The sequence below is a fragment of the Chiloscyllium punctatum genome, chromosome 7 (assembly GCF_047496795.1).
Source record: "Chiloscyllium punctatum isolate Juve2018m chromosome 7, sChiPun1.3, whole genome shotgun sequence".
Taxonomy (NCBI): Eukaryota; Metazoa; Chordata; class Chondrichthyes; order Orectolobiformes; family Hemiscylliidae; genus Chiloscyllium; species Chiloscyllium punctatum.
Window position 1 is genome coordinate 90,726,579 of NC_092745.1, and position 16,515 is coordinate 90,743,093.

The following is a 16,515-nucleotide window of genomic DNA, read 5'->3' on the forward strand; positions in this document are numbered from 1 at the left end:
GAAACTACCGTAACGTCCTCGACGAGTCGAAGTTACGAGCTATTGTATGTTCAGTCGGGCTGGGTTTTAAGTCTTCTCCCCTCCCCCCTCCCCGGGTGACAGACAAACTTGATAGCGACTGGGAAAGGCCCCACCCCTCGTGGGACGCTCTGGAGAATGTGTGACAGCGCGATTGACCAATGAGACATAGGATTCAGTCGCATAGGCTTGACAATCGAATGGTGTTGTCTAATCAGTGTATGGCAGAAGGCGGGACATTAGGTTGAAGGGTCAGGTGTTAGGTTAGATTGGTTGGTGCGGTGATAACGGCGGTTCAGGATCAGGTAGTGGCTTTGTCAGACAGTGGAAGGCTTCTCTTTTGAGTGTGCAATATATTGTGGTGTACATTATTCTGTAAATCATAGAGTCGAACGGGCAGTTGGGTCTCTGATTCATTTCAACTGCTGAGACTCAATTGCACAAGTGATATTTGGTAAAGGTAAACGGCTTATGTGTCTTTCAGACGCAGTCTCTATCCTACAACGTTTGCCAAACCTCGTTTTCTTTGTTCAGAAACGTATGGCAACTTGATCGAGGCTCTGGGCACTCTGTCTTCCAAAACAAAAGCAAGATTGAGAATTCTTTTGTGTGTAACACGTAGTGATAGTAATTCACCAGTATTTATTTTCGTTATAACTTAGAAATTATCCATTGCGAATCAGATTGAGGAAAATAGGCACAACAAATGCTGCAACATCCCCACGTTCTGAAAGGTTAAACAAAGGAAGGTGCTGCAGATCAGTACATTGCTTTTGTTCATTGAAAACATTAAAACATTATCAGCGTCATGAATCACTGTCATATTATCATATGCCTTATTTAAAATTACTATTGTATGCCTCAACTGTTTATTAGAAATGGCGGGGTCACTTTGTTTCTCAACTTTTATGCTATTGATCTGGTTGAAGGCGAGCACAAATATTTCCTGAATTTTTTTTGTTACTCTTCACTGTTGTGTAATTATGTGTTGTAGGCAATATTCATCATCTTTGTACCAGTGATCTGTAAGAAATGTGTAAGATTTGAAAATTATTGGATGTATAAAATTTGAAGATTTCACAGTAATATGATGCAGCAAATGCCATTTTAGGTCAATAAATGAGAATAATGGGACAGCATCTAATGGGTGACGAGTCTCTAAAAGTACTATCAGTTACCCAAGTCCACACTTATATCCTCTTAAAGAAATGGGATAACCTTGAACTTGACATCTGAGTCAGAAAAATGCTTAAGTTGGAGAATGTTCCCAAATTTTGTAAGGCTGGTTTTTCAAGAGAGTTGTATCAAATGTTAGTAGTGACATATATACTTATGTGGAGAGATATGAATGAACACCAGTTGGGTGTCTTGAAATTGGAACAGTGTGAATGTAAGAGCAAATACTGAGTAGTTACCAAGTCAACCCAACTTGCATCTGTGATGGTGACTCTGATTAACTGAGCACAGGTCTCTGAAGTAGATGGTGAATGCTGTAATGCTCATGTGTATTATCTTGGAGATGGACATTCTTATCCCTTGTATAGCAATAATTACAGGATCTCAAACTATATTTCACATACTGGGGAGGTAACAACTTAGTTGTATTGTTGTGGGACTGTTAATCCAGAGACTCAGGTAATGTTCTGGGCACTCAGGTTTGAATCCTGCCATGGTAGATGGTGGGATTTGAATTCAGTAAAAATTTGGAATTAAGAGACTGATGATGAACATTAATCCATTGTCAATTGTTGTAAAAATACATCTGGTTCACTGATATCATTTAGAGAACTGTCATCCTTACCTGGTCTAGCCTACATGTGACCCTGGACCCACAGCAATATGGTTAATTCTTGACACCCTTTTGAGAAATTAAGAATGGCCAAGAGATGTTAATTGAATTTAAAAAAAAAACTTTGCTTGCTTAAAAATATTTTTGCAAGAAAACATGCATTTGCATTAAAATGGACTTAGATATAGTCATAGTCATAGAGATGTAATAATTATTTGATTTTGCATAAAGTGTACACGCTTTTCGAAATCTTTCATCAAAATTGAGTTAGTCATCAAATATAATTATTGAATCCTGGCAGACCAAACATATCCCTCAGAAAAATTCTGATATTGGAAGAAGAACATTTACTGAATCAACATTTTGAAATCACACCCTAACATTCAAACTTAGCTTTTCCACCCTATTCTGTGAACAATAATGACCTGATTAAGATAGCGCATGATCAAAAATGAAAGATTAGATTACCTACAGTATGGAAACAGGCCCTTCGGCCCAACAAGTCCATACCGACCCTCTGAAGAGCCAGATCCATTCCCCTACATTTACCCTGAACATGATGGGCACGGCCAGTTCACCCGACCTGCACATCTTTGGATTGTGGGAGGAAACCCACGCAGACACGAGGAGAATGTGCAAACTGCACATGGTCGTTCGCCTGAGGTGGGAATCGAATCCGGGTCCCTGATGCTGTGAGGCAGCAGTGCTAACCACTGAGCCACCATGCCACCCCAAAGGTCAAAATGGATTTATTGCAACTTAGTTAGAGAGTCTGGAATGTGTCGAAAAACTTGAAGTTATATTTATTTCACGTTTCCGATCCCCGACATGAATTTTGAGCGAGGGGAGCAGTTGTATATCTGTGTGTATGTTTCAGTGTTCTGTAATTGAGTAGCTGCCATAAATGATATATCACTGAAGATTGACTGTAATGTGTGTGATGTGCCTAGGAGGGCATTGAAGATCGGACTATAAACTATGTTGGCATGAGAGAAGCTATAATGACTATTGTAACAGGTAGAAATGGATTCACATGAATGTTGTGGAAAAGATGCAGTGGAGAAAGCAGAATGGCAACAATGTAGAAAACAGCAGTCATAGAGATGTACAGCGTGGAAACAGATCCTTCGTTCCAACTCGTCCATGTTGACCAGATATCCTAAATGAATCTAGTCACACTTGGCCCATATTCCTCTAAACCCTTCCTATTCATATACCCATCCAGATGCCTTTCAAATGATGTAATTGTCTAGTCTCTTCCAGCTTCCCTGACAGTTTATTCCATACATGCACTACCCTTTGGATGGAAAAGTTGCTCCTTAGGTCCCTTTTAAATATTTTCCCCCTCTCACCTTAAACCTATGCCCTCTAGTTTTGGTTCCCCTACCCTACTGAAAAGACCATGACTTTTCACCCTATCCGTGCTCCTCATGATTTTATAAACCTCTATGATGTCACCTGTCAGCATCGAATGCTACATGGAAAATAGCCCCAGCCTATTCATCCTCTTGCTGGAACCCTGGCAAAATACTTGTAAATCTTTTCTGAACCCTTTCAATGTTTCACAACATCCTTCTTGTAGTAGGGAGACCAGAATTGAATGCAGTATTCCAACAGTGGCCTAAACAATGTCCTGTACAGCTGCAGCATGACCTCCCAACTCCTGTACATAATGCTCTGACCAATAAAGACGAACATACCAAATGCCTTCTTTACTATCCTATCTACCTGCGACTCCACTTTCAAGGAGCTATGAATCTGCACTGTAAGGCCTATTTGTTCAAAACACTCCGCTGGACCTTACCATTAAGTGTATAATTCCTGCCCTGATTTATCCCAACAAAATGTCGCATCTCATTTACCTAGATTAAACTCCCACATGCCAATCCTTGGGCCATTAGTCCATCTGATTATGTTCCTGTTGTACTCTGAGGTGACTTTCTGCACTGTGCACTGCATCACCAATTTTGGAATCATTTGCAAATTTACTAACCATACCTCTTATATTTAACGTCCAAATCATTTGTATAAATGTCAAAAACAGTGGACTGTGCACTAGTCCCTGCGACCTGTAGCCTTCAATGTGAAAAGCAACTCTCCACCACCATCTTATGTCTCCTACCTTCTATCCAATTTTGTATCCAATTGCCTAGTTCTTCCTATATTCCTTGTGATATAACCGCCTCAACCAGTCTACCATATGGAATCTTGTTGAACACCGACAGAAGTTCATGTAGACAACGTCCACCACTGCCTTCATCAACCATTTTCATCATTTCTACAAAACATGCAATCTAATTAGTGAGAAACGATTTTCCACGTGCAAAGCCACATTGACTAGCCCTAATAATTCCTTGTCTTTCTAAATTCATGTAAATCTCGTCCCTCAGAATCTCCTCCAACAACTTGCCCATCACTGATGTCAGGCTCCCTGTCTATAGTTCCCTGGCTTTTCCTTACCACCTTCCTTAAATCGTGGCACCACGTTAGCCAGCCTCCAGTCTTCTGGCATCTTATCCATGGCTATTGATGATAAAAATATCTCAGAAAGGGCCCAGCAATCACTTCCCAGCTGGTAGTGATCTGATCCTGCCTGACCTGCTGTGCTTTTCCAGCACCATAGTCTCGATACTTTTCATTTTGTTAACTGACTTTACATACTGAATGCTTCTTCTTGTTAAATGGCTTTACACAATGAATGCGTTTCCACTTTGTTAACCCACTATACTTGCCTCCAGAACCTCAATTGTTTACTGCAAGTTTTTATCTGGTCTGAGTCATGCTTAGTTGAACTTTTTGTTTCACAAAACTCAAAACTTTCCCTACCTACTCATACCCTATACACATTCTCATTCCCTTTATCATTTCATGATAACCATCTAGATTGTACTACCAGCTTTCATATAACTCTGACAGCCAGTATTTAAGCAAGTTAATGAAACACAGCATGTAATGATTTATAACAACAAAAATCACTAGTCCGTTACAGAAAATAGAATTTGTAGAATCCTCCCATGTGGGAAAAAAAACTTTAGCAATAAAGTTCTTGAATCCACAGTCCTTAGTGACCACTCCAACGCCTCCAAGTTGAGTGGAAATGAGCCAGTTCTCCAAAATGTCCTTCAGTAAAGTCCAAGCGGGAAAGAAAATTCAGTCTGTCCTTCTGCATCACTCCATGAAGAAATCTGAATTCTCAGGTAAGGGCAGTTAAATACTTAACAAAACTGACGAGACTTCCATCTTTGTAAAGATGCTTTAGCTGGAGGATACCAGCATATCTGAGTATGCAGTGCAGCAACTGCAGCTGCAGGCTAGGTGAATGCTGCTTCAGCTCCCACTCTGCTGTTAAATGTAACAAAGCCAACTGGCTGTTGTGATGTTAGCTTGATCAGTGAACCTTTATATCCCTTAAATGATCAAAAGAGAAGGTAAATCTCACTTAATTTAATGTCTGTAGGAAGGCCACTGACAAAAAGCGTATAGACCTCCTCTTCACTGTTAGCTTCTTCACTTTTTGTGCTCATGACTTGGGAGCTGATTAAATCCATTGGATCAGGTTGTGGAGGGGTGGGCAGTGGTCCGAAAGCATGCTTTACCTGTGAATGGAGAAACTCTAGAAAAGATGTTAGCTGCTGAAAGTATCTCTGCAATTCCTCTCTCATTCCTTCCTTGCCACGGTGGTTATCAGTATGAAGACAGTCAAACATTTCACTACACTAAATTGTGTCTGCCTATTTCAACATTCTTTGATTCTTGAAATCTGTTACTTTGTTTGCTATTTATTGTACTGCCTGAACAATTCAGTCAATTATAAACAACAATCAATGGTCCTAAAATCAAACCCTTGGGGGACACCATACAGGTTTTTCAAAAATTATTTTCCTGTAACAAATTGACACTTAGCTTTCGCATTAGCTATCAGGAAAAGTATTTCTAAATTGTAGAACAGGGAGAGATTTCCTGTGCTTTAGCAGTTGAAGAGGCAGTTTCAGTTCAGATTTAAATCTCAAATATTCGTGGGAAACAAATGCAGAATATTTTAAAATGTTCTCCAAATGAAACTTTCCAAATAGAACAACCAAAATTACTGTGGCAACTTTGGTAGAGATCAACATTCTTTGAATTTGTAATATGAAGGGGGCCAATGAAATCTTAACAATAATTAACAGAACTGAAACCGCTACACCTTAAGTTCTAATATTCTCTTAAAATCTTAACAAAACATCAAACTTAAAATGCATTCTTCTTTTTGTGAGCACTGCATAAAAACACAGCAGCAAAGACATTTTAATACAATGCTCTCATCTGGCTAAAGCATGACTACAGATCCAACTGCTTTTTTTTAAACTGGCATTGTAGAATTTCAAGCAAATCAGGGGCTCAAGGCACTCCATCCATTTTTCTTAAGGTTACAAGTTCGATAGTTTTGAAAAGGACATAATGTTGTACAATTCCAGTGTAAAACAAAATCTGCCCCATTACGTAGTCCACAAAACACATTGAATTGAGATTCTAATTCAAACAAGGCAAAATAGTTACTTAAAAGGACTTTGTGAACCAGTGTTTTAACAAACCAAAATTTTTAAACATCAAACACTCTCAGTATGGCGCAATTTACATTGAAACTTTTCTTTTTCAACCCAAGTATTAGTACAACCATAATTTACGCATTTCTCATTTTAATTTTTTTCTATCCTCTCACTGAAATTACACTTATAAAAAGAGAAAGCCCTCACAGCGGTCCACATGGTGCCACAGTCCAAGCCGCACTCTTTCCCCAGAACAAAACCTCGCAGAGCCTCAAATTTTGCCATGAGGGGACTTTAACCCTTTTCTCACTTTAACTCTCACTTAAACACCGAGAACTCGAATCCCGAAACCGTGCGGATGACTTGAAACCCACCCAGGGAACTCAAACCTCAGTACAGCGTGGAGAATCGTAGGGTTTCCCATTGACTGAAAGCCATTTGGTATATTATGGCAATGCCAGTTCAAGCTTTAACAAGCTGCCTATTATATTTCCTTGATTTTTCAAGTGCCCTTGGAGGGCTTTGAATGTTCCTTTAAATTAGATATGCATTTTGGTTTATCAGCAGTAATTCTAATTATTCATAATTTTCATACATTCTGTCATGATGGAATATTTTTGAATGATGCTAATTATGTAAAAACAACTGTTTTATGGAATTCTACTCAATCTCCAGTGGTCTTCTGGTTATAATCTCTTTGGTACAATGTGCCAATGTCAACGTTCCAGTTATGGCCTAACCAGCATCTTGTATGAATTGTTTCTCACCTTTTCCTTTTCTATTTAATGCACATATCTGAGTGTAAACTGTGAACTGTTGGTATGCCTGCTTGACATTTTTAAATATAAAAAAAAACAGTTCATTAGATGCTGTGTGCGGTTTGCTTCGTGTGGGTGTGTCTTTAACATCTGCGCCTGATCTTGGCAATATTATCTGCATTGCCTGCTTGATTTCAAGTGCTGACTGGTAAGGGGAGTATAAACCTGAATGTATATTTATAAGCCTAAAAATGGAGGTTGGCTGTCTCCTAAACTGAGTTACCCTAAATGTGCATTTTTCAACTGAATGAATGGAGGTTGATTTATACACTGAGTATAGGATAAACAAGCATTTTAGCATCCAGGAACAGGGGTTATCTCAACACTTTAGATGCTGTGATCTACAAATACTTCTATTTAAGCAGAATTTAAATAAAACAATTTTTAAAGATTTTTGTTGATGTTCTTTTGGGTGGGGTGATAGTTGAAAATGTATCTATAAGTGTTTGGAAAGTTGTATAATTGGCAACAGGATGTGGGGGAGGGTGGGGAGCAAAATTATGATTTGCTATAGAGTTAGAAATTGGTATTGTTAAGTTTAACTGCACAAAAGGGGGTTTCTTTTGAGTTTAGTTGAACCCTTCAGAATTCCTTGCCACCTTTCGGCGACTATCTTGACACAGTCTTGTTTGACTTCTGCTCTGAGGAATTCATTTGTCCAAATAGGCTGGTCCAAAATTTTAATTAAGGTGTACAATTCTGAATGAAATCCATCTTCAGGTTCTATTTTCACAAATTAATCATTAGCCAGACATTTTCTGTTCATCACCATTTCCCAGTTTTTCTTTCCAGTATTCCTACTGGCACAAATTTAAGCAAACTTTTTAAAAGTAAAATTCAGAGCAGTATAAAGCATATCTCATTTAGCTTTTTATAGAAAACCTTGGTCCAGACCAACCACTGTTTAACTTTTATGGAAAAGGTTTGATCCTACTTCTAGGAGATTGATACTGAATTTAAAAGTCCTTTGGTCATGCAATATATTTTGACTTTTTTCATTTTAAAAAAGTTAAGATGGCGAACGGAGGAATGTTAAAAATTCATGAAGAGGTGTGACTTTAAATTAGTTTCGCTCAATGGACCAAGAGAATGGATTAAGAAGAGTCATTGGTCCCAAAATGTTCATTCTGCTTTCTCTCCACAGACCTTTTGAGTTTTCTAGTCTGATTTCCAGCATCCACAGTTGTTTGTTTTTTCTTTTTGTTTAAGGGAGGATGGTCCCTGGAAAGGCCAAGATTTGTTGCCAACGATTTGCATAAGCATGGAACTAGATGGGATGTAGGACATTTGTGTTGTGAGTGCAAAAATTCAAAGGTGGTTAGGTGTTAGAAATAGTAGGTCAGGCAGCATTTGTGGAGTGAGGAAATAAGTATATTTTCAGTTCAGTGACCTTTTGTAAGGATGAAGAAGAATCTGATATGATTGAATGTATTTTTGCAATGATTGATATCAAAAAATTAGTAAAATTATTGGGCAATGTGCCTTGTTATTGCAGACTGGTTGAACTTCATTTTTGTTTGGCCATGTGAGGAACTTCTTAGATTTATATTTCCCTGAATTGAGCTAGGATTACTAAGTTTTTTGGCTAGTCATTAAATTACATGGCTGGTGAGGAAGGGTTTGTGGTGGGGTTGTGATGCTAAATCAGATTATGATTGACTGCCTTAGATATACCTAATGAACTGAATGATTTGATCCTTGTCTGTTTCAAAAGAAATATGAAACTGAAACTTTTCTGTCCATCTCTGAATGCAATGAGTGAAAGTACACTGTATAGTTTGATGTAAGATTGTATTTAGTTGGTGTAATGTACTTTTTAAAATTTACTTCTATGTTGCTTCTTCAGTTTTCTATCCTGATTTAACTTCCATTCAAATTGTTTTTTTTCTAACCTTATTTTTAACCTCTGTGTATACTTTTGTATTATTTGATCCTTTCCTTCCCTCACTATTTATATTTTTTTCACTTTTCTGTCAAAGCATTCTAATAAGATTATAATAAAACAGTTGTGAAACTACAAAATGACTTGGGTATAAATATGCTCAATGCGTATTTTCTCTGACAATCAAGTAATGTATGCAATTCCTTGGCATAAAGCAATTTATAGGGTTCATGCATTATTATTTTTAAAACATAGCCATGACTATTGGTAAGAGCTCAAACCAATATCTTGGAAAGGCAAACTGATGAAGTAAGGAAACGTTGGAAAGTGAGCTCTGATTGTGGTGCACTATCTGCCCTCGGCATTTGCAGCATTTGGTATGGTTCATCCTACCATCCTTCACTGCGTTTTCTAGCAATAGGGAGATAGTGAGGAAAGAGATCAATCTGAGACTGGTACAGTTGAGAACAGAAGTGAATCAAACTGTTAGGGCACGCAGGGACAAGGTAGGACTAATAAATTAAACTGCATTTATTTCAACGCAAGGGGCCTAACTGGGAAGGCAGATGAACTCAGGGCATGGTTAGAAACATGGGACTGGGATATCACAGCAATTACAGAAACATGGCTCAAGGATGGGCAGGACTGGCAGCTTAATGTTCCAGGATACAAATGCTACAGGAATGATAGAAAGGGAGGCAAGAGAGGAGGGGGAGTGGCATTTTTGATAAGGGATGGCATTACACTGTGCTGAGGGAGGATAGTCCCGGAAATACATCCAGGGAAGTTATTTGGGTGGAACTGAGAAATAAGAAATAGGTGATCACCTTATTGGGATTGTATTATAGACCTCCTAATAGCCAGAGGGAAATTGAGAAACAAACTTGTAAGGAGATCTCAGCTATCTGTAAGAATAATAGGGTAGTTATGGTAGGGGATTTTAACTTTCCAAACATCGACTGGGACTGCCATAGTATTAAAGGTTTAGATGGAGAGGAATTTCTTAAGTCTGGACAAGACAATTTTCTGATTCAGTATGTGGATGTACCTACTAGAGAAAGTGCGGAACTTGACCTACTGTTGGGAAATAAGGCAGGGCAGGTGACTGAGGTGTCAGTTGGGGGAGCATTTTGGGGCCAGCGACTATAATTCTATTCGTTTTCGAAAGCTCATTGGAGGCAGATGTTTGCAGGTAAAGGGACGGCTAGAAAATGGGAAGCCTTCAGAAATGAGATAACAAGAATCCAGAGAAAGTATATTCCTGACAGGGTGAAAAGGAAGGCTGGTAGGTATAGGGAATGCTGATGACTAAAGAAATTGAGGGTTTAGCTAAGAAAAAGAAGGAAGCATATGTCAGATATAGACAGGATAGATAGAGTGAATCCTTAGAGTATAAAGGAAGTAGGAGTATACTTTAAGAAGGAACTCAGGAGGGCAAGAAGTGGATATGAGATAGCTTTGGCAAATACAATTAATGAGAATCCAAAGGGCTTTTACAAATATATTAAGGACAAAAGGGTAACTAGGGAGAGAATAGGGCCCCTCAAAGATCAGCAAGGTGGCCTTTGTGTGGAGCCATAGAAAATGGGGGAGATACTGATGCAAAATATTTATTTAGTATTTACTGTGGAAAAGGATATGGAAGATATAGACTGTAGGGAAATAGATGGTGACATCTTGCAAAATGTCCAGATTACAGAGGAGGAAGTACTGGATGTCTTGAAACGATTAAAGGTCCCCAGGACCTGATCAGGTGTACCCGAGAACTCTGTGGGAAGCTGGAGAAGTGATTGCTGGGCCTCTTGCTGAGATATTTGTTTCATCGATAGTCACAGGTGAGGTGCCGGTAGACTGGAGACTTGCTGCCACTATTTCAGAAAGGTGGTAAGGACAATCCAGGGAATTAAAGACCAGTGAACCTGACATCTGTGGTGAGCAAGTTGTTGGAGGGAGTCCTGAGGGACAGGATGTACATGTATTTGGAAAGGCAAGGACTGATTAGGGATAGTCAACATGGTTTTGTGCGTGGGAAATCATGTCTCACAAACTTGATTGAATTTTTTGAAGAAGTAACAAAGAGGATTGATGAGGGCAGAGCAGTAGATGTGATCTATATGGACTTCAGTAAGGCGTTCGACAAGGTTCCCCATGGGAGACTGATTAGCAAGGTTAGATCTCATGGAATTCAGGGAGAACTAGCCATTTGGATACAGAACTGGCTCAAAGGTAGAAGGCAGAGGGTGGTGGTGGAGGGTTGTTTTTCAGACTGGAGGCCTGTGACTAGTGGAGTGCCACAAGCATCAGTGCTGGGCCCTCTACTTTTTGTCATTTACATAAATGATTTTGAATGTGAGCATAAGAGGTACAGTTAGTAAGTTTGCGGATGACACCGAAATTGGAGGTGTAGTGGACAGCGAAGAGGGTTACCTCAGATTACAACAGGATCTTGACGAGATGGGCCAATGGGCTGAGAAGTGGCAGATGGAATTTAATTCAGATAAATGTGAGGTGCTGCATTTTGGGAAAGCAAATCTTAGCAGAACTTCTACGCTTAATGGTAAGGTCCTAGGGAGTGTTGCTGAACAAAGAGACCTTGGAGTGCAGGTTCATAGCTCCTTGAAAGTGGAGTCGCAGGTAGATAGGATAGTGAAGAAGGCGTTTAGTATGCTTTGCTTTATTGGTCAGAGTATTGAGTACAGGAGTTGGAAGGTCATGTTGCTGTTGTACAGGACATTGGTTAGGCCACTGTTGGAATATTGCATGCAATTCTGGTCTCCTTCCTATCGGAAAGATGTTGTGAAACTTGAAAGGGTTCATAAAAGATTTACAAGGATGTTGCCAGGGCTGGAGGATTTGACCTATAGGGAGATGCTAAACAGGCTGGGCTGTTTTCCTTGGAGCATCGAAGGCTGAGGGGTGAACTTATAGAGGTTTACAAAATGATGAGGGGCATGGATAGGATAAATAGGCGAAGTCTTTTCCCTGGTGTCGGGGAGTCCAGAACTAGACGGCATAGGTTTAGGATGAGAGGGGGAAGATATAAAAGAGACCTAAGGGGCAACTTTTTCACGCAGAGGGTGGTTATTGTTTGGAATGAGCTGCCAGAGGATGTGATGGAGGCTGGTACAATTGCAACATTTAAGAGGCATTTGGATGGGTATATGAATAGGAAGGGTTTGGAGGGATATGGGCCGGATGCTGGCAGGTGGGAGTAGTTTGGGTTGGGATATCTGGTTGGCCTGGATGGGTTGGACCGAAGGGTCTGTTTCCATGCTGTACATCTCTATGACTGTATAACAGTTCCCTTGCTTTTCTACTATTTCTTTCCTGAAGGCCATCAAAAGTTTTGAGCAGCCTTTTCTTGAGGCATATAGTAAAATAAGCAAGCATATTATTCTGAACCAAATAAAACTTTGTTTCGGCACCAGCTGATCTTTCATGTCAATATTTTATGAATACTTGTTAGACTCGTTTTGTCAGTTACTCATGGTCCTTCTGGAGCCTTTGAAGGATGAGAAGGGAGACAGTATAGAGAGTGTGGTGGCTTAAAAGGAAATCATCTGTACTGTACTATTACATTTCTTGAATGCTTGACTAGGCTTTGTCATACTCCCTGAATGAGTGCGCTAAGTTAGCGTATTGGAAATATATTCACAGAATTGAGCACTTAAATTAGGAGTCTTGAATGAAATTTTACTTTAATGCTGATGCTTAAGGCACATTGGAACAAAGCCAGTGGCAAATAGTTGTAACGTAAAATATTTAAAAATACCACCTTTATGCTCAGGTGCCTTTTCTTCTGTCATATTCGATTAAACTAATTTGAAACTAGTATTTTAGTGGGAATGTAAGGAATTCTCGTAACTACGATGGAAATTGAGAACAGTATCTGCTGTGATTCTGTTGGCAAATGTTGTCAAGGGGTGATAGTGCTAATATGTGTTATAACTAAGCGCATCCACAGGAAGGCAAAGAAAATGAAGCTACACAGGAGTCTGAGGAATGAAGGGTTTGGAAAGGAGTGGGTTGTTATGCTAGAGAAGGTTAACATGGGCAAGGTGCATAAATAGTTGAGGCATTGTGTGATGGAGGAGAGTGTGAAGAAGGACAAGACTGGTAATCAATACACATCATTGAGGATAAGGGTGATGAATCAGCAAGACCAATGTTGGAGAGAATGCAGTTGGTATAAGATATGAGCAGAGTTTTGGGTGAGCTGACATTCATGGAGAATATATATCTGACCAGAAGCTCATTGGAATAGTTAATGGTATTAGGTAGAGTCTAGTGATTGTGGTGATGAGAAGAATATCTCTCGGGTATGAACAGGTCGGGAAAGAGTTATGTTCTGAGTTTTGTGAAACAGGCGGTTCAGCTGAGCATGACTCAGATCAGATAAGAACTTGCAGTTAACAATGGGATGCTGGAGGCAAGGGTCATGGGTTAACAAGGTGGAAAAGCATTCATTATGTCGAGCCATTTAACAATATTGGAAGCATTCAGTATGTTAGGTCAGTTTAACAAGGTGAAAAGTATTCATTGTGTGAAGCCAGTTAAGGTTAAGAATATTCATTGTCTAACAGCAGATGACATAATTTCTACTATTGACACTTGCTGATTGTAACAACCACCCAATCAATATGTATGTTGCCCTATCTGGATGTTCCTCCCTGTGAAGTGACTGTATAATTCATTAAGAAACTGCTGTTCGAGAGAGAAGACTGAGAACTCGTGTCTTTGTACACATGGACAATCATTCTCTCTCTCTCTCTCTCTCTCTCTCTCTCCCTTCAGGGCCTGGAATAAAGATGAAGGTAAACTGTATGGTGTCTCTGAGTGTTCCGCTTCAACTGAGGGGGGGAAAACGGGATGACAATGAAAGCTCTTCAATGAGGACCTTTTAACCTGTTTCTCACTACAGAGGTGCAGTCTGACCTGTGCATTTTCACCATTTTGCGTTTTTTATTTCTGGTATTTATAATGTTAAGTTGTGAAGATTCAACAACACTTGTTAAATCTTGATTGTCAAATAGGGATATTGCTAACAGATTAGGTAATTTGTGATTCTGAGCAGGTCAGTATTTATTTTGCTACTCTGTGGTAAATCTAGGGACGAATATATTGTTTATTAGCTACCTGTTGAAAGCAGCAGAGCCAAAAAACGTTAACTTTCTTGTCTAGAAAAGCTACAGTTGTTCCCTTTCAACAGGACAAAGCACAATATAAATATTTCTGTAAATAAACTTTAATTTCTGCTGCAGTTTACTTCAACAAGAGCTAGCTGAAATTAAATATAATCATCTGAATTATATTGGAAAGTGTATTCACCTGAGGTTTTCATCACAACATTCAGTGAAATTTCTCCAGAGTTTATTGTACTTTGGCACCAAGATGATTTTGGGAAACTAAACTAAAAACAGTTCTGAAAATTAGGATTGTCAAAAAGTGCGTACCAGTTTGTGGGGCAGTTACAACAGCAATGGGGAAAGTTGGATACGTACCAATGGGGACAATCTCTACATGAACTCTGTTGGGTCCTGTGTTCTTGTGAGCAGAAGAACTCGGGAAGTGGAGAGGCTTTTAAATAGTGGCAGTAAGGGACTGCATTTGGGAAGATGGGGTAAATAAAAGATAGAGACCCAGGAAAAAATAGAAAGGTATTAACACAGGAAATTACAAACAGCCAACAACAGGAAGGAATTCAGGGTATAAATCAAAGAGCAAAGCAATAGATAAAACTAGAAGTTAGAAAAATAATAATATTTCAGTATCTCTTGCACATGTAACGAAATCGATGAACTGGGAGTGCAAATTGAAATATGTATATACTGTGTGGAAGACTTGGCTATAGCATGACATGAATTGGGAACTGAATCTTGAAGCAAACAGACATTTAGGAAGGGCATAGAACTATAAAACAGTGGTGGGAGGATCTGTTAGTTAGCAAGGACATTAGCTGAAATAGCATTGACATTTTTCTGGAATTAAGTCTCTACTGGATGGTTAGGAAATAGCTTAACACTTGATTTTGATTTTTGTGTTCAGATCTTTGTACTATAAACATACAAAACCATTAAACAAATTTATCTAATTTATGTGCTGTTTTTTAAAAACATCTTTAGGCTCATATGGATATATTTCAGTGATTAACTACCACGTTAACCAATTGCAAAAATTAAACCAATGTTCCATCAAGACCAGTTTCATTCTGGGATCTGCTTTGTATTATGACTGTACCCTGCATTCAGAACAGTTGATATTAATGCTCCGTCACTTAAAAACTCCAGTTTAATATCATTTGATGATTCTCTAATATTTTTGAGTAAGGGAATTAGGGTGCTCATTACAAGAGCAACAGAAATCGTTTTCCTAAAGGGTTGGGAAAGTTGAAGCATGTTTTCAAAAGGAAAAGATATAAACTGGCAATAAGGAATGAAGAGACTGCTTAGGGTAGGAGTAAGTTTGGAGCATTATTGTGAACTGAATGAAGTGAAGTGATTTGGACCAGGAAGTCTGGCAATGTTGAGAACAGCTGATATGGTCAGTCTTGCAGGTATAAAACCCTTTGTCAATGTTATGGACCAGATCAGACCCCTCAAAATATTTTAAGAAGGTAGCATAGACCCTAAACCTTTTTTGTAATTTTTAAAGAGAAATGTGAAGTACGTGTTTGAGATACAGTGCGACTGGACAAACTACTTGACGTTAAGCAAGACAAAATTTATCTAAGTACTGTCATTAGCATACAATCAAAGAACGAAGAATTTAGAATACTTAACAGAATAATAAATACAGTAACTATTACTATAGCAGAACAGCCAATTAGTAACATCCCACAAACACATCTCTTATTTAAAAAGGAGAATTCAGACATCGATTCTTGCATGCAGTTCTTTAATCCAGGAGGAAAAAACATCAAGAGAAAATTCAGAATGAGAGTAGCAGCTTGGAGACATTCACTGATGCTTCCAACTCTGTTGAGACCCCATTAGCTTCTGATGCTATTGAAAAGTCAAAACCCAGAAATCCTAATCTGAGAGAGCTGGCTACACCCATTCAGGCTGTTTCTTAAAAAATACTGAAGGCCTCCCAAGCTATTTACTCAGTCTTAACTGTCCAGTTTGCCACCCCTCATTCAATCTCTCTCTTCAAAGGAACCTGGACAAAATAACCTCTTAAAGCTACAGCATCGTCACACTCTCTCTCTAAGGAAGGAGTGACACATGGTCTCTTACTCAGGAATATTAGACTTGGTGGAGAAAGTGATTCAGAAAGACCATAGGAATGAAAAGGGATTTGAATATTATGAAATAAATATTTGGCTGAGGACCAGTAGGATGAATAAGATTAAAGGAACTGATGTTTTACTATTAAATTATGTCTGGCATCTCTAACTGATTTTCATAATAAAAGAAATTTGATTAGAGATGCTAACGATGGAATGTAGTAGACACCATCATTTAGGAAGTATAGCAGGAT

The 16,515-nt window shown here is 38.9% G+C and overlaps 1 protein-coding gene across 3 annotated transcripts in view; it reads left to right on the plus strand.

Annotated features, from left to right (window-relative positions):
• The window catches only part of osbpl9 (oxysterol binding protein-like 9), a 229,836-nt gene that overhangs the window by 170 nt on the left and 213,151 nt on the right, over positions 1-16,515 (plus strand). Inside the window, exon 1 of one of the 3 annotated variants that reach the window (XM_072574284.1) lies at positions 303-323. The exons of the other annotated variants lie outside the window; for them this stretch is intronic. The gene's annotated coding sequence lies outside the window, so the exon portion shown is untranslated. Of the gene's footprint in view, positions 1-302; positions 324-16,515 lie in introns of those variants that run through there. 3 annotated transcript variants of the gene reach the window in all.